General features: G+C 44.8%; 1 pseudogene; it reads right to left on the reverse strand.

Moving 5' to 3' along the window:
* Positions 1-2,971: 2,971 nt before the first annotated feature.
* Positions 2,972-17,045, reverse strand: LOC119653559 (annotated as a pseudogene).
* Positions 17,046-19,178: the final 2,133 nt, after the last annotated feature.

Genomic DNA, 19,178 nt, shown 5'->3' on the forward strand with positions numbered 1-19,178 from the left:
AACTGTTGTTATGGGAGCAGGGAAGCAGAGTCCAGCTGGCTCGGATCTTCAGAGCCAGCCCGTAGCATTCACGAAGGAAAGCAGCTAGAAATCTCTCTGAGGTCCCCAAAGAATGGTTTACCCAGTGTCCGCAGCCTGACTCCAGCCAGAGCTGGGTAATCGCAGAGAAAGTTCATGAGGGTTTCCCTTCCTTCTCCGCAGCTTCGGCAACGCGAGTTGTAGGGTAAGCCGAGCCTAGCGGCATGGTCCCCTATGGGCCAGTGCCCCGTGCAGACTGCCGTAATCTTGAATGCATTTGCACGCGTCTGGCACAAGAGCTTCGTGATCGGGCTATGTTATAAGCGGGCCAAATTCTCCTTGACTTGGCGCAGCTTGTAAGCCTTCGCCATTTCAGGCCCGCGGCTGCTAAGTAGTGCGGGTAGACTCGGCCCCCGACAGCCGCCAGCGGAACACCGACTGTATTCGCCGAAGGACTGCCAAGAGCAGAGCCTTGCTTGGCCAATCCGTCAGCCCGCTCATTCCCCTCTATGTTCCTATGCCCGGGAACCCAGAGGAGAGTGACCTTGAGCGTGCCGCCCGCGTCTTTGCACTGCCCCACCAACCGGGAAGATGTCGTCGTTGAGTACAAGGCCTTGATGGCCGCTTGGCTGTCGGTCAGAATGACTATGTTATGCTTGGGGTCGAATCACGCTGCAGCCATCGACAGATTTCCAATATCGCCAGTACTTCCGCCTGGAATACACTCGTGAAACCTGGGGGACCATACGACTTAGATACACCGTGTGTATTCGAGAAAACCCCCGCGCCGACTCCATAGGCCATCTTCGATCCGTCCGTAAAGAATAACGTGTCATAGTCTTGCAACACGCCGCCGGTCTTCCACTTTGCCCTGGTTGGAAGATCCACAGCAAAGTTTCCCGTGAAGTTCAGCTTGCGTATTTCATCTAGGATGTTGCTGCCCAGCATCCGGGCTCACGTAGTCTGACGGCACTGCACGCTGCAACATATTTGATGTGGAGGTCTAGGGGGAGGAGATGCAGGAGTACATTGAGAGCATCTGCCGGGCAGGACCGCAGAGCCCCCGTAGCATCTGCACGCGCGGTTCTTTGAATCCTATTAAGCTTCGTTCTATTGTATTTCTTCTTCAAAGCCTGCCACCATACAATAGATCCGTACGTCAGGATCGGACGCACTACAGCGGTGTACATCCAGAGAACCATCCTCGGCCGGAGACCCCATTTATTTGCAAAGGTTCTCTTGCGGGCATAGAAGGCTATACAGGCCTTCTTAACCCTCAGTTCTATGTTCAACCTCCAATTTAGTTTAAGATCCAGGATTACACCCAGATACTTTATATTAGAACCAATCTTTGTTCATTCAGCCGTGGTAGATGGAATTCAGGTATCCTTGTCTTGGTGGTGAATAGCATCAGTTGCGTTTTGGTTGGGTTTATGCTGAGTCCGCATCTTGCGGCCCACAGGCACACCTTTCCCAACGCTCCTTCCATGATGTCGCACATAATGGACAGAAACATATCTGATACTAATATCACCAAGTCGTCGGCATACGCCACCACCTTCACCGCGCTGCTGTCCAATGTACGTAAAATTTTGTCCATCACTATTAACCAGAGCACCGGTGAGATAGCACCACCCTGGGGCGTGCCTCTGTTCACAGCTCTGGTCAAGTGGTTGCCTCCCAGATCCTGGATTATCCTGGTACTCAGCATGGATATAATCCAATGCGTGAGATACCCCTCCAATCCAATACCGGTCAAGGCTTCCTTGAAGGCGTTGATACTGACGTTGTTGAAAGCTCCCTCTATATCCAAGAAGGCAGCAAGGGTATACTGCTTGTACTGCAGCGACCGCTCAACCGTGCCAATTACCCCGTGGAGGGCGGTTGCTTTGGATCTTCCTTTGAGGTAGGCATGCTGGAACTTAGAGAAAGGCGTTCTCTCGATAATCGTCCTTAAGTGAATGTCCGCGTTTTAGGGTCTTCAGCACGAAAGAGGTCAGGCTGATTGGTCGAAAGTCCTTTGCGGACTCATGACCGCGCCTGCCCGCTTTCGGTATGAAAACCACCCGTGCGCGCCTCCAGGACTGCGGTACGTATCCTAAAGTGATGCAGCTCCGGTAAATCTCAACAAGCCACGGCACAATCCTTTCCTGCTGCCTCTGTAGCATGACTGGCATTATGCCATCTGGCCCTGGAGATTTGTATGCGGAGAAGCTGTTTATAGTCCAGCCGATTCTATCCCCGGTAATTACCGATTTGATAGTCTCGCACAGCTGGGGTTGCCGCAGACCCTCCAACCTAGGTTTTGATTCAGAGTCCTCCTCGCTAGAAGGAAAGTGCGTTTGCACCAGCAGCTCCAAGGTTTCGCTAGAAGATTCCGTCCAGGAGCCTTCCGACTTTTTAAGGAAGGATGGGCTCTTATGTTCCTTGGGCAGAATCTTACAGAGCCTCGCGGATTCACTAGTGCTTTCAATGTTCTGGCGGTCCTGGTGGCCAACATGTACTTCTTCAGGCAGTCCTTGTATGGCTGCCAGTATTTTTGCCTTTAGTAGATGTTGAGCATTTATAATGAACTTAAAAGATTTAGATGGTCAAATGAATGTTTATAGTTGGGATGATAGAGCTTCAGACCTTCATGATTCACTTGGCCAATTTCATTTAGGTTTTGGGATATGTCTTCCCTCTAGGTCATCTTGGCCACTCAGGATCTCATTCAGTTCATTATAAGATTTAAATCAGAAATGAAGTAAAAATGTATGAGCTGAATTTATAAAAAGATTTTGGGATAAGAGCCTTCCGATTACGGCTCTTCTACATATGTTACGACCCAATGGGCAGTTTTGATCAATGTCATATCTGAATAGATGTGAATATACATTAAGATGAGTTTTGATTCTACTTTTGTATTATAATATTTAATGAAGATAGCAGATAGCAATTAAAACATTTTTAATTTAGATTTTCATTTCATTCTGTTTATTTGAATATAGAGCGGACAAATTTTCATGAATTCAGTCGAACTATTCCAAAACCAGGGACTCATAAGGATCAAGAGTGATTGCTGATACTTTCACGGTTTCACTGCAAATATATATAAAACAGTTTCAAAATCCATGTCTTCCTTTACTAAATTTCAAAAACTCACTTGACATTCCTCTTCGACTGTACGGAAGCAATCCGAACTTTCATAGAAGAAGGGATCGCAGGTGACCACTGCTGCACCAACACAGTTTGGGACTTGTCTGATATATTCATTAACAAGAGTATTGTGTTTGATCCTGATAAGCTCCTGTAAATTTGGTGTGTGAAAGGGATACTTTCATTATCCTTTTGAGTTAATAATTAGGATGCGGACTCACCTTTGAATAGCGAGCACGTTATCATTCAGTGCCTTATATTTGAGTTCACCACGTTGTAGGGTTTTGGATGTCTTGCAAAGTTGGACTAAATCCTTGAAGACTTTCAAATGGCTTGTTGATGCGGCTTGCTCTACTTTCACATTGACTTCTTTGTAGTTGGGGTGAATGGGAAGCTAGGTTTTATTAGCCGTCGAAAAACCTTGGATGGTAGAGTTGATTATTAGTTTTATGGCCATCATGAGAGATCAGCGAACCAAGAGTTTTTTAAATCTTAAAGCTTTACCTGCATTCTTGGAATCATCCCATTGGAAAGGTGTCCTTGCCGGATCCCGTGTGAACTGTTGGTAGATTTGAGGATTTGAATTACACGCACCTGGATCGACCGTATCATTCCACGAAATGTCAGCATCCAACATGCCTATTTCCTCACCCTGCGGTAGGATAAATTTTAGGTACTCTTAATCTATAAAGTGGTAATTTGGAATAAAATCGAAAAATTCCTGAGAAAGGAAGCAGATGATCGAGTGATTGAGGTACGTGGTAACATCCATCAAGGCACCACATGGAGGAAAGTCGGTTGCAACTACTGAATTATGCATAGATACTTACGTTATATGTAACACTAGCTCCGGGCAATACCATAAGCATCATGTTCATGGCATCAATCCTTTCAGGACCGTAGCGGCTTCCCACTCGTCGGTTGTCGTGGTTTCCAATCTAATTTGTAAAAACAGATATTGGGAGAATGAGACTAATTCCTTGTTGCAGTTTTTGACAGTTCATTGTATAATAGTTTAGTTTATGCTTACCACCCAGTTTGCAGTGTACTGCTTCGGCATGTTATCCATCCATAGAGATATAATTCCAGCGTAGTCTTGTGCCTTAGAGGTCGCATTGGCTCGCTTGATGAAGTTGAAATTGAATGGAATATGTGCACCATTAATGGTACCATTTCCGTAATACTGCATTATGATATTAATAGGCGAATAGGTTTCAGTTAGCATTATTCTCGTATCGCCACCATTTTTCCGTTGGTATTCATCAAGGAAAGCTCGAGTTATATAGACAAGCTCAGTGGTTTCTGGTTGATCTTGTGTGTAAATATGTGTCAAATAGTCGAAATTGTCTGGGTCATCGGTGTTCCCACTTTTTGGCTCATCTGGGTATTTTCCTTTACTATCAGCTTGTACTTCGAAAACATGGGGAACTGAATCTATGCGGAATCCTGCTATACCTTTGTCAAGCCAAAATGTTAGGACATCTTGCATGGCTCCAATTACTAGTGGATTACGATAGTTCAAATCTGGTTGTTCAGCTAAAAACTGGTGAAAGTAGAATTGTTGCCGTTTGGTGTTCCATTTCCAGGCGCTTCCGCGAAATACTGATAACTGAAAAATTAAAGAAATCGTAAGTTACTGACGATGTTGTAGGAGAGAGGAGGCACTTGAATTCTGATTCTTTACAAAGGAAGAGCAGCCTATTACACGCAGTGTTTCACTTATTGGCCTTTACAGAGTAGTTCTACCCAGCCCTTGGTGAATTTTGTACAAGTCAGATGCAAATGAATTTTTTTTGGAAATTTCCTTTTACCACGGAAACTTAGTGCGGAAAAACAAGAATTGAACATAATTCCTTACCTAAAAAGTTTACACCAGCTGCAACTGGATTTGCCAAACTGACCATCAGAAGAGTCCCTCTGTGTGCGCATCCAGAGATCTACACCCCTGTACGGATAGGCGAAAGCTCCCGTAGATATAAAGATACAACAATGGAGTGGAAATTAGGTCTACACTCGATCCTTTGAGGAAAAGTTTGAAGCTTGGGAGATGGACGGTTCACTGATAAGCAAAACGCTTTTAGTGCAAAAGGCGAAAACAGAACAGTGTACCTTTTACTTGAGGTACGTATAAAAGAGCCATTTAAGTTGATCAAGAAGGGATGAAGTATCTATCGAACCTTCTTCACTTTGATAAGAGATAAAGAGAAAATTGCCAAGCACACAGCGGCAAAGTTACGCAGAAAACCCAGCTAATGTTTCTCTAAAATAAGGTAGACAAGTATGCAGAAAAGTAAACTAGAGACAGTGCCAATGAGCCCTTGGGATTCCAGGCACTTTGCAAAGAGAAAACAAGTCTTCACGGTAGATTGGTGAACCGGCAAAAATACTGGTAGAATTCGGTGGTTTTTCCACTACAACCTCAGCGTGGTAATACTGGAAGAATCCAACTTTTAGAAGCACGAATGAATATAGTCAACCAGAAAAAGACGAAATAACTCGCAAAACCGGAAGCTGGACGGACTGGACAGGTATGAAAGGTTTTGTGTATTTCTTTTCCAAAAACATTTGAGTGGACATTTGTCCCATTAGTACCTAGCATATATGTGAATGTATGGTATTATCTGAGAATATCCACTTTTGTTTGATACTGACATCTAAAGTCTTGAATTTGCACCGAAGTGATAACTTTGACCTATTATAACTTTGTTAATAATTGTGCGATTTCTGCCAACTGGTGGGATCATAGCCTACATTTCTGCAAAATTTCGTGATTTTAGGATGAACTTAAAGGGAGTTTCACAGACATTTACTGAAAATTATAGTAATATACTATTATTAACTTCATTTAAACCTATATCGGTATGGAAAGTATTTCGGCGCCTAGGCACCATATAGTGGCAGCCTCATCATTTCCAGATTTTTCGGTTGGCCAGTTTCCGAGAATGGATCAGTGAAAGAAATCACCATTTTCGACTCCCCACCCCTTTCAAATAAATGTTAAAACTAACACCGACTTCGGAAAGTACTAACCTTGCGAGACCTTTCATTTGATATCCCACTTGATAATATTTTGGTAAAAACAAAAACCCTGTTCCATGTGTGGCGACTCCCCCCTTAAATTCGACATAGAATGAGGTAACTCACTGTATGCGCGAGCGTTCATAGTTTTGGTGTCAATTACTATAACCGTTTCCGAGAAAAATGCGTGTAACAGACAGATAGACGCCTTTCGAACTGTTGAAGGAACAGGAGGATCACGATGACCTACAAAGAAATACCAAGGCTTCACTCGCGAGCAAGCGACCGTCCGTGTAAGTTGGCCAATGGTTACGATGGAGTATAAAGATCACTACCAAGGAGAAAATTTGTACAGCGCTCAAACACAAATTGCAACTGGTGGACGAGCAGGAAAGGGACATCAAGAGCTTAAGGTGGGACGCAAACAACGACCCTAACTATGTCTGTCACTTCAGCACTATTTGCGGGTAGAGTCCGCATCGATTGGGTCGTGTACAGGCTATGCGAACAAATTCCACTAAAATTTCAAATGCCTTGAATTCGAACATATGGCAAAGGATTGCACTAGCACCACTGATAGAACCAAACTCTGCAGAAGATGTGGAGGGGAAATCATTTGGCGGAAAACTGCAGTAAGAACCCTCACTGTCGTCTATACACGGATCTCAAAGATTGGGATTGCAACCACATAACGGGTAGAGCCAGGTGTGCAGCCTTCAGGATCGCTTTAAGTAGCCTACGTAAATGAGAGTCAGCCCGCTGAATTTAAAGCTTTGCCAAGCCGCCCAGGAGCTGCTAGCGTAGGAAATGTATGAAGAGGAAATCGATGTTGCTATTTTCTGCGAACAATACAAAAGTTTCAATCAAGGCGCTTGGGAAAGAGACATAAGTGAAAATAAAGTTGTTTGTGCTTGTGGTAGCCGAACCTTTCAGCAAGTAATGAAGCATTGCGAACTCGATTTTGTGAAGGTTAAGATCGGTGACCTCTACAATTACAGCTGTTACGCTGCTCCAAGTACCAGAGTATTGCATTATGCTAGGTAGACTGGCGAGAGATGGCAAAGATTGCAACCCCAAAATTATTGCAGGCGATTTTAATGCTTGGACAATGAAGTGGGGAAGCCGGAAAAGAAACAAAAAGGGAAGAATCCTACTGGAGGTTTTCTCCTGTCTAAACGTTACATTGGCCAATATCGGGTAAAAGGGGGAAAAAGAGAAACACTTTTAGGCATGGAGAACTAGGCCTCGCAGTGGATCTTACTTTCGTAAGTGATTCGCTGGTCAAGCGTCTACAGTGGTATGCAAGCAAAAAGTACACGCATAGCGGCACCAGGCGGTAGGGACCCCAGAATAGTAAATCCTCACCTGAAGAAATGTTGGGCATCAAGAGCAAGAGCAGTGGTCAAAGGGTAGTATAGGTCTCGGGGCGAAACGTGGATTGGTACCCACGATGGAGCATAAAACCTGGGAAATGCCTGCTGAACCAACACCAACAGCTCTACTACCAAACCCTATCTCCACCTCCACGTGGTGACCGCTCGGAGCTCTTTCTTGACGAAAAGCTGCAGACGGAGAAGGATGAAGGCGAGTCTCCCGCGCTTAAAAACGGGACAAATTGTACCAACTGGTCCTCCAGGTTGGGGGTTGAGTAGGGCTGACAACCCTACACGGAAAACAACTCGTTACGAAGCCACAACAGGAGCCTCGGACAGGACGGATTTTAAAACGACGGACCCGGCAACGGCAAAGGAACAACGATCTGCGTATTTTCTCATGGAACGTGCGCTCCCTGCACAGAGATGAAGCTGATGAGCAGCTAGCCGATACCCTGTCCCAATATAGGGCTGATATAACAGCGTTGCAAGAGATGCGATGGACAGGGACCGGTTTCCTGGAGAAGAACCACTACACCATATATTATAGCGGTCATCCAGTAAACCATGTGCTCGGAGTAGGTTTCTTAGTCAGCCAAAAAATGAAACCTGCTGTTATCGGCTTTGAAAGCATAAGCGAACGGCTATGCACTCTGCGCTTGCGAGGCAAGTTTAGAAATATAAGCCTCATAAACGTTCACGCCCCTACAGAGGAGACTGCAGAGTCGGAGAAGGATACCTCCTACGAGGCAGTAGAAAGAACCCTCGGAGCCTGTCCCAGATATGATATCAAAATCATACTTGGGGATTTTAACAGCCAAGTAGGGAAGGAGCCCGTATTCAGGCGATACGTTGGCTCCCATAGCTTACACGAAAAAACAAATGATAACGGACTTCGGATTATTCAATTATCAGGGTCACACGAAATGGTTGTTGGAAGTACCTGGTTTGCGCGGAAAGCGGTCCACAAACATACGTGGGCCTCTCCAGACGGGGCCACTTTCAACCAAATTGACCACGTGTTGATCGAACGCCGCCATCTCTCAGCCTTGATGAATGTCAGAACATATAGGGGGGCCAATATAGACTCGGACCACTTTCTCGTTGGCATGGTGCTCCGAGCTCGAATAACAATACCACCTAGAATCCCCTCTGACAATCAGGTGAGAGTGAACACTGAAGCCATCCACAACACAACCCTCCGCGACACCTATAAGAGGGAAATGGATGCCGCAATAACCGCAGTCAACAGAGGACCTGGAGATGAAGCATCAACAAATGATCTTCACAACCACCTGAAGAACGTTATCATGGATACGGCCACAAATATACTTGGCCCCAGCCGTAAAAGGAGTCGGAACGGTTGGTTTGACGATGAATGTAAGCTAGCAACGGAACGGAAGAATGTCGCATACCGAGTAATGTTGCATTCTCAAAGAACGCGGGCACGCGCGGAGACTTATCACGAACTCCGTCGAGCGGAGAAGCGACTTCACAAACGGAAAAAGGAAGCCTGGGAGAACCAACAAGTTTGTGAACTAGAAAAGTACAGGGAGCAACCGCACCAGGCGCGGAAGTTTTACCAATAAGTCAGGAGGATGAAGCCTTATACACCTCGATGCTCATCCTGCCGAGACAAAGAGGGAAATCTGATTTCCGGCAGAATGGGCATATTAGAGCGATGGGTTGAGTACCTTGATGAGCTACTGAACAACCAGAACATCGGCGAGTTGGATGCCCTGCCAACTGAAAACGACCGACAAATACTGGCACCACCAAGTTTAGGAGAAACAGTCCGTGCAATTCATCGGCTAAAAAATCATAAGTCGCCAGGAGCCGATGGAATGACAGCCGAATTGGTTAAATATGGAGGCGACCAGTTACACCAAGTGGTTCATCAACTTGTGCTCAAGGTATGGGACAGCGAATCAATGGCTGACGATTGGCAACGAGGCATTATCTGTCTTATACATAAAAAGGGAGATATCATACAGTGCAGCAATTATAGAGATATTCTCCCCTATCTTGCTAGGCCGGATAGCCCCATACGCCCGGAACATCATTGGCCCATACCAAAGAGGCTTCACTCCAGGCAAATCAGCAACAGATCAGATGTTCTCTGTGCGGCAAGCGATGGAAAAACTGTTGGAATATGGACAAGAGTTGCACCATCTATTTATCGACTTTAAGACCGCCTATGATAGCATAGCCAGGGTAAAACTGTACACGGCCATGAGGGAATTCGGCATCCCGACGAAATTAATAAGACTGACTAGGCTGACCCTGACCAATGTGCGAGGCCAGATAAGAGCAGCAGGATCACTCTCAAGACCATTCGACATCAACAACGGTCTACGACAAGGGGATCCCCTATCATGCGTCCTCTTTAACCTGGCCCTCAAGAAAGTGATCCGTGACGCTGAGGTAAATGCAAGAGGTACGATCCTCTTCAAGTCCACCCAACTACTGGCCTATGCTGACGATATTGACATCATGGGAAGAACCACGCGAGACGTACAAACTGACTTCATCCAGATCGAGCAGGCGGCACGAGATCTTGGGCTACACATCAATGAAGGCAAGACAAAATATATGGTGGCAACGTCAGCACCGAAGACGAATCAACCAACAACATCAAAGCGCACTGGTCAAACACAAACACGAAGAAGAATAAGGATAGGAGAATACAACTTTGAGACCGTTGACAATTTCTCCTATCTAGGGTCGAAAATCACAACCGATAACAACTACGATGATGAAATCCGCGCACGGTTGTTGTCAGCCAACAGAGCCTATTTCAGCTTACAAAGACTGTTCCACTCGAAACGTCTCACCATAGGGTCAAAGCTCTTACTGTACAAGACTATGATCTTGCCAGTCCTCATGTATTCCTCGGAAACTTGGGTTCTTAGCAAGAAAAATTGTGAACTCTTGGCCGCGTTCGAGAGAAGAATCCTCCGAAGAATTTTTGGCCCCCTACATGAGGATGGACGATTCCGTAGTCTACACAATGACGAAATCTATGAACGATACCATGACCGTCCTGTTGTGGATAAAATCCGGCTCAATAGGTTACGGTGAGCGGGTCGCTTAATCCGTATGGATGAGGATGATCCCACCCGGAAAGTCTATAAGGGCAATATCTATGGTAGAAAAAGAAGACGAGGCAGACCCTGCCTAAGATGGAGCGATGGCGTAGGTCAGGACGCCAGACAGCTTTTAGGGATATCGAATTGGTGGACCTCGGCGCAAAACCGGGATGTCTGGAGTTCCTTATTAAGGCAGGCCTAGACCGGATACCGGTTGTTGGGCCGTTGATGATGATGATGAAACCTGGAAACCCTTTCGGATGAGGAAGGTATAGTTTCATTTGCCATTAAAACCCTCTTTCCTAGTATACCAGTAAAGGAAACACTGGCATACGTAGATGAAAACTAATTAATATCGACGAATCATCGTGGGAATGGAGAAGGAAAGTATGAAAACATTTGAAGTTAGGTACCCTTTGTATAAGTGAAAGCTTCTTTAAGTTCAGGAATCGATACTTTAAAACCATAGGGGGCGCCAACATGGGTAATCCGCTGTCACCGTTTATCAGCGACATCTTTATGGAGCGAATAGAGGAACGTATAGAACAACTCGGTATTCTGGGCCAGATATGTTGACGACATTTTTGCAATTGGGAAACGAAGTCAGCTTGAAACCATACTCAACAAATTTAATACGGTCCACAAGAGTATTACATTAACCATGGAAGTCCACCAACTACCCTTCTTGGACTTACTCATCACTAACAATAGAGGAAAAATCGAATTTGACATTTGCTGAAAACCAACATCCACGCTCTCTAATGGGGTCTCTGACATAGTTCACTGTCACTTGGGGCTCTAGTAATGGGATGTGAAACAGTTTAGTTTATTTTGTTTAAGGATTTAGAAGTCCTCAGTCTGCATCCACTTGATGTCGGACATAATTTGCAGTCATGTCGTATTCTGCCGATTATATAAAGGAGGATTTGACATCTGCGAACCGCTTCTGTCAAGCTGCTCCTAGGCCAGGTGAGACAGCGTCTGGCGATTTGCTTCTGCTCTGCTAAAAACCATAAAACCATCTTCTCCTTGAAGTTTAGGTTAGTTTTGTGGAGAAACCGCACCTCCAAGAATTGAGACCCTTTTCTAGCTTTATTCTACTATCCCCGAAAATCACCTATTCAATGGCTTGCCACTTGGACCATTTGTTAGCTTTTATAAATCTGAAAAGATTTGTCAGAGCAAAGAGTGCGCAGATTCTTCGTTAAAGAAACCTTTCCGAGGTTTGATCGTCTATGGTCTGAAGAGGATACATATAGCTGAGGCCACCACCCCAACTTCTTTTATGTGAAAGTTAAAAGTTTACCAGGATTTGTATGTCCCACTTCTTAAGAGACAATAAAATGCCACTCTAGTTTGCAAAAATGCGCATGCAGAGATCTAAACCCCTGTACAGATAGGCGAACGCTCCCGCACCCATACAGAGGGACTCTTCATCCATGGGGATGCAAATTGGCTATGGGAGGATTACTCAGAAAAATGGTGCAAATATGGAGGAGGAGGAATTTACGGTGGAGGGCTTGGGAGACCTAGTATCGGCGGATTCTAAGGGTGAGCAAACCGGTCCATATTTAGACACCATAGTGGTTATGGTTGCTTCCAATGTTAAAAGACATATAGAGATAATAATAAAGTAGATCTAGACTTTATTCTTGGAAAAAAAGTTTGAAGCTTGGGACATGGACGGTCCTCTGATAAGCAAAACACTTTTAGTGCAAAAGACGAAAACAGAACAGTGGGGGGGGGGGACGAAATATCTATCGAGACTTCTTTACTTTGATAAGGGGCAAGGGAAAAATTACCAAGCACACAGCGGCAACGTTACGCTGAAAACGCAGCCAATGCTTCTTCAAAGTAAGGTAAGGTGAACTAGGGGCGGTGCCAATGAGCCCTTGGGATTCAAGGAACCTTGCAAAGAGAAAACGAGTCTTCACCATAGAACCGTAGAATGGTGAACCGGCAAAAATACTGGCAGAATTCGGTGGTTTCCCCACTACAACTTCAGCGTAATAATATTGGAAGAATCCAACTTTTAGAAGCATAAATAATGAATACAATCAACCAGAAAAAGACTCGGAAAACCGGAAGCTGGACGGACTGGACAGGTATGAAAGGTTTTGTGTATTTCTTTTACAAAAATATTTGAGTGAACTTTTGTCCCATTAGTACCTAGCACTTAACATATGAAGATATTATGTGAGAATATCCATTTTCGCGTGATAATTTGCACAGAAGCAACAACTGTGACCTATTATAACTTTGTTAGTAATGGTGCGATTTTCACCAAACTTGTGAGGCTCATGCCCTATATAATAGTCTATATTGCCGGTTTTAGGATGAACTTAAAGGGAGTTTGACAGTAATTTATTAAAAAAAAGATATCAGTATGGAAAGTACTTCGGAGGCCAGGTACCGTATAGTGGCAGCCTCCTGATTTGTTCCAGATTTTCCGGTTAGGTAGTTTCTGAGAGTCCGAGAAGGAAAACGCCACTTTCGATCGTCCACGTAAGTTAGCCAATGATTACCATGGAGTATAAAGATCATGACGAGGTCACCACCAAGGAAAAAAATTGTTCAGCGCTCAAATACTAATTGTAACTGGTAGAAACGGACATCAAGAGGCTAAGTTGGGACGGAGCCAACGACCCTAACTATGTCTCTGACTTTAGCACTATCTGCGGGTAAAGTCCGCATCGGTTGGGTCGTGTGCAGGTTATGCGAGCAAACTCCACTAAAAAAGTGTTGCAAATACCTTGGATTTCGACATATGCACTAGCACCACTGTTAGATCCCAACTGTGTTGAATATGCAGAGGGGAAAATCATTTGGCATTGAACTGCAGTAAGAACCCTCACTGTCGTCTATGCAGGGGTCTCAAAGATCGCGATTGCAACCACATAACGAGTAGCGCCAGGTGTCCAGCCTTCAGGATTGCTTTAAGTACCCTACGCAAATGAGAGTCATCCAGCTGAATCTAAATCTCTACTAAGCCTCCCAGGACCTGCTAGAAAAGAAAGTGTATGAAACGGAAATCAATGTTACTATTGTCTACGAACAATACAAAAGCCTCCATCACGGCGTTTGGGAAACAGACATAAGTGGAAAGGCTGTGTTGTGGGCTTCTGGTAACCGATCCTTTCAGTATGCAATAAAGCATCGCAAAAACGATTTTGTAAGGCTTAAGATTGATGACCTCAACATTTGCAGCTTTTATGCCGCTCCAAGTATGACAATACCAGAGTATTGCAACATGCAAGATAGACTGGCGAGAGGCGGCAAAGTGCATAGCCCCAAAATTATTGATGGCGATTTCAACGCTTGGGCAATGGAGTGGGGAAGCCGGGAAACAAATGAAAGGGGAAGAGTCCTACTTATGGTTTTCTCCTGTATAAACTTCACCCTGGCCAATTTTGAAAGTGTAAACACTTTTAGGCGTAGACAGCTCAGCTCCGCCGTTGATCTTTCGTAAGTGCTTCGCTGGTCAAGTGGCATGCTAGCAGAAAGTACAAGCATAGCGACAACCAGGCGATAAATATTACTATCGGTAGGGAATCCAGAATAGTAAATTCTCACCTGAAGAAAGGTTGGACATCAAGAACACTTGATGAGGATATTTTTCTGGAGGTATTGCAGTGGAATACCGAGTTTACTGGAATGAAGACTTCCCTCCAGTAACCGCAGACGAAGTTCTGGACACAGTGAAAAGGGTGTGAGATACCGCAGCCCCCAATATTGATCGAATTTCCAACAAGTGCTGAAACTGGCAATTAAAATGACACCAAGTATATTCCCACTGATGTTTACAGACTGCAAAAAAAAGGTGGCTCCTTCCCCGCAGAGTGGAAAATATAAAAGCTTGTGTTGATCCTGAAGACTGGTAAGCCGATAGGTGAACCAACATCCTATAGACCTATCTGTCTTCTGAAGACAATAGGCAAGGTCCTCGTGCTATGGTAAGTAATTAATAGTGGTGGTTTTTAATTAAATAGGCAGTTTGGCTTCCGGAAGGCCCGGTCAGCAATTGATGCTACCAAAGTGCCTTTTGAGCTAGCCAAAAAAGTCTACGACGGAGGGAATACTACGCACTGGTGACTCATAACATATATATTAGATATAATATTCAACTATTTCCGCCGGCAGAAGTTTAGTTCGGACGAAGGGTCGAAGATGTGTGACATAACGGCTGGAGTTCCGCACGGTTCTGTTCTGGGTCTTCTGCTATGCAACTTAATGTATGATGGCGTATTACGATTCCAAGTATTCGCATTACGTGTTTGCGATTATATCTAAATGGAGCGATTATCATCTGCCGTTACTTTCGGTCACATTGCTCCCAGGGCACAAGTCGAGACCTTTCATTTGATACCCTACACGACTATATCTGGTGAATTTTTTTTTAGATCCCCTCTTTCCATGTATGGGAAGCCCCCTTTAAACTCCACCTAAGTTTATCTCACTCGCTGTATAGGTGGAATTTCATGGTTGCCATCTATCCACCAAATTTCGTTCGGGTCGGTTTAGCCATTTTGGAGAAAAGTGCATGTGACAGACAGACAGAGAGACAGTGAATCGTTTTTAATAAGGTTTTGTTTTACACAAAACCCTAAAAACCGTTTTCCTTGATCAACGAAGGGCGGAATATCCATCGCAAGATTTGGGCTATGATAAGAGGCAAGAGGAAAAGTGTGAAGCAAGCCAAAGAGGCAAAGTCACATGGGAAACACAGATGATATCTCCACAAAATTAGCTATGCGAACTAGCTGGAAAGCGGATTAAGGACGGTGCCAGTAAGCACATGGGATTCCAGAAACCTCCTGAAAAGCAAAAGCATCTTCGGCGCCGAATACAGACCCGGTGGAAATACTCGCAGGAATCGGTGGTTTCTTGTAGCTTAAGTGCTTGTAATAGTAAAATAATTCAACTCTTGGATACACGAATGAAGGATAAAGCCGACCGGCAAAAGTGGAAGAAATGGGGAGAATGAAGAGGAGAGTCCGACATCCTATTAAGCGCTATACCCGTAGGGTCCACGGGGATATCTTTTTCGACATTGAAGGTGAACTTGTAGGGTTGGTTGGTCTATTGGAACTTTCGAAACGGACATCTGAAGCGTATTATATTATGATGGCTTTTTCACGATACCTAGAAACGTAACTACTAGCGGAACCAGGAAATTGTACATACGGGTAGCCTATAAGGGCAATATCTATGGTACAAAAAGAAGACGAGGCAGACTCTGCCTGAGATGGAACGATGGCGTAGGTCAGGACGCCAGACAGCTTTTAGGGATATCGAATTGGTGGACCTCGGCGCAAAACCGGGATGTCTGGAGTACCTTATTAGGACAGGCCTAGACCGGATACCGGTAGTTGCGTCGTTAATGATGATGATGATATGAGTAGCCTAAAAAAGTCGTACGAAAAATCGGCAGCAATAACTCTGGAGCATTTCTTAAAAAGCTGCAATGAACAGATACGTAGGTAAAAACTGCCTAATGTATCCATCCCCTTTTTTTACCGAGGAAGAGGATCGTGGCTCAGCTCAGATTTCACCAGGACATCTTCTCGATTATTAAGGTTACTGAGGACAAACTACTGGAAAATCTCAGATGACGTAAAGATAAAAAGTTTGGTGGAAATACCAAGTAAAAATGCAAGTTCTGTGCATTGGGGGTGCTAGATACCAGAAATGTACTTGATTTAGTTAACGAGCAAAATACAGTAGTAAATTGCATATTGGACGGGTGATGAAATTCATCCTCCTCTACGACACTTGTATCTGAGCGGAACTGTAAACTACGCTGAAAACCGGTGTTACAGGGAAATACTCACCCAATTATTTGGAGGAAGTCGGTTGGATGAGTTCTTAGGATCCGGATAACCATCATGCCATATATAGAAATCCTCATATCCTTTAACTCGATTCACTGACTTTTGGAACCATTCATGCAGATCACTCGTATGATTGGGAACTAAATCCATTATCAACTTAATTCCGAGCTCCTTTGCCCTTTTCAGAAGCGCCTCGAAGTCAGCCATAGTTCCGTATTCTGGTTGAATGGCTTTAAAGTCAGAAATATCATAACCGAAATCCTTCATTGGTGACTTGTATATAGGAGAAAGCCATGCTGCCGTCATGCCTATATCCTTCAAGTGGGAAAGTTTTTCCCGGATTCCTGAAAAGATACCAGAGTTAAACTTCAGTGATTTCTTCAAGTTTATTTGGTCAATCTCACCATTAAGATCTCCAATACCATCACCATTTGAATCTTTAAATGACCGAGGATAAATCTGATAGAACTGTGCCGTTTGCCACCAATCATTTTGAGAAAAGATCGTGGGAACCCAAAGGGCCAACACTAGTATTAAAAACTTCATTTTCACAATGGAATTGGATTGGTATTACGCCAGTGTCCATTTTATAAAGGTTTCATTATCTTCAGCGATTAATGAAACACACTTTTATGCTGTAAACAAAGTCATTACAAATTGAGAGTAAATTAAACAACCACCAATTGAGAAGTACAACTAACTTCATCAATTAAATATTTACAATGAAATTTACTCTATCAGTGACTCTTGGGATTTCAAGGTTTTTGTTTTCAATAAGTAAATATTGAGTGTATTACCTCATCGGAAAATATGTTGAGGTATATTCAATAGCATAATAATCATTATGTAAACTTTATTGTCGATAGGTTGGATAAGAAAACGGTTGAAATTATTTTCAACAATGTATAGTCGTCGTAAACAAATTGAAATTAAGGAAAAAATTTAGATTAAATCAAATCAGATCCGTCAGGCATGGGAATTGGGACTTCTCTAAAGCTTGATGACATGCTCTAACGATCGAAATTAAGATAGTTGCCTCTATAGATACTTCATGGGGTCAAGCAGTGCACTGCAGGATAGACTAATGTGGAACATAGCTTCCTGTGGCCAACCTATCTTCCTCTAAGGATGAGTTGTCTCTCCTCTGGGACGGTGTGTGCCTTTTCAGGGGCCAAGCCTCTCGTCTACCAAGACCGTTAGTGAGTGGTGATAGCCACACCCTGTACGAGGTGACCCTACTATTAACAAAACGCTACGGATCTAGACTGGGTAGTCGAAAAACACCTCCCCCAATCCAGGGTGTTATGCGAACCGTGCCCATTGGATAGTTTGCAGTCGGGGGTAACTGACTGTATTCGAACGGAGCCTCACTGATACCTGGTCGCCTCAGTGAGTAAGTTAGATCTTACCGTGCTACGGGGGGCTATGGCACGGCGGACCTCTTAACCCCCATACTCGTGGGAACCAGAAAAGAAAACAAAATCCAAAAACGCGGGGCCCCGTACCGCACCAAAACTGGTTAATCAGGCGGAGGCACGTCTCCGAATTACTGAAAGCCAGGTGACTACACCCAAGAAGGGAGAAGTTGGGACGTCAAGCAGTGGATCCAAGGTGAGCATTGGTATACTGCGTGGACTACAGCCAATGAACACCACTGCTCAAAGAGCAGGGACCAGCAAAAGCACGTCTGAGATAAAGATAACAGATGTCAGGAAGGAGACAGGTCTCAGTGGCGCCGGGGTTAAATGGTACCTGCGCTATCTGAAGGAAGGCCTGAAACCAGAAGAGGCCCTTAAGAAGGCTCAGGACAGACCTAAGCCATCTCTACCGGAGCCGAGAAAGCGGGGAGCAGCAGAGATCAGCCCGCATGAAGGGAATGCTCCCAAAAAACCCAGACCTGAACCCCGGGAGGAGAAAACCCGGGCAGGTCAGGAGTGAAGGCAGGACCCAGGAAGCCCGGCATTAGCTATGCTAGTGCGGTCAAGGGCATTCGGTTGGCCATACTGCCAAAAAGGTTTCCCGAGCAAATACTCACTCGGGAGGAACAGAAAATCATTGAGGAACTTGTCGTCAAACAGATGAGCAAGGGTTGGACGTCGAAACTGGTGTTCACCGGGATACGCTTTCGACCAGGCCTTATACTGGTGGACTGCGCGACGGAAGGTACCGCAGAATGGGTTAGAACCATAATTCCTAGATTGCGAGGCTGGGAAGGGGTGGAACTGTCAACATGTGCTGGAGATGATATACCAGGAGCCCACATGGTGACAGTTTTTCTCCCAAAAGCCGCGGCAATAGTAACAGAAGACCTTATGAGACTCCTAATTGCTCAGAACGAAGATCTCTATACTCGACTATGGAGAGTCTTCAGAAGCAAGGTGGAGGGAAAGGGTAAATTCCTCACGATTGGGGTAGATGACCAATCCCTAGAGGCAATTAAACGTTGGAGCTGTCATATCAACTACCGATTTGGCAACATACCCGTGCATGTGCACAAGGAAAAGCCAAGAAAAGAGACCTCGGAAGAGGCATCGGGTGGAAAACTTACCGATGTCCCTGAAGAAGTCGCGGAAGCCATAGAGGCGGAAAGAGCTGGATCAACCAGGGAAATAGACCTGCTGCCCAGTGAAGAGCAGAAGCTGGACGACCTAGACCTAGGACTCCTAGGGCTCGGGGTGGACAGCGATGCGCAGGAAAGCGCCATGTCGGAG

This window comes from Hermetia illucens, chromosome 4, assembly GCF_905115235.1.
Source record: "Hermetia illucens chromosome 4, iHerIll2.2.curated.20191125, whole genome shotgun sequence".
NCBI classification, from domain to species: Eukaryota; Metazoa; Arthropoda; class Insecta; order Diptera; family Stratiomyidae; genus Hermetia; species Hermetia illucens.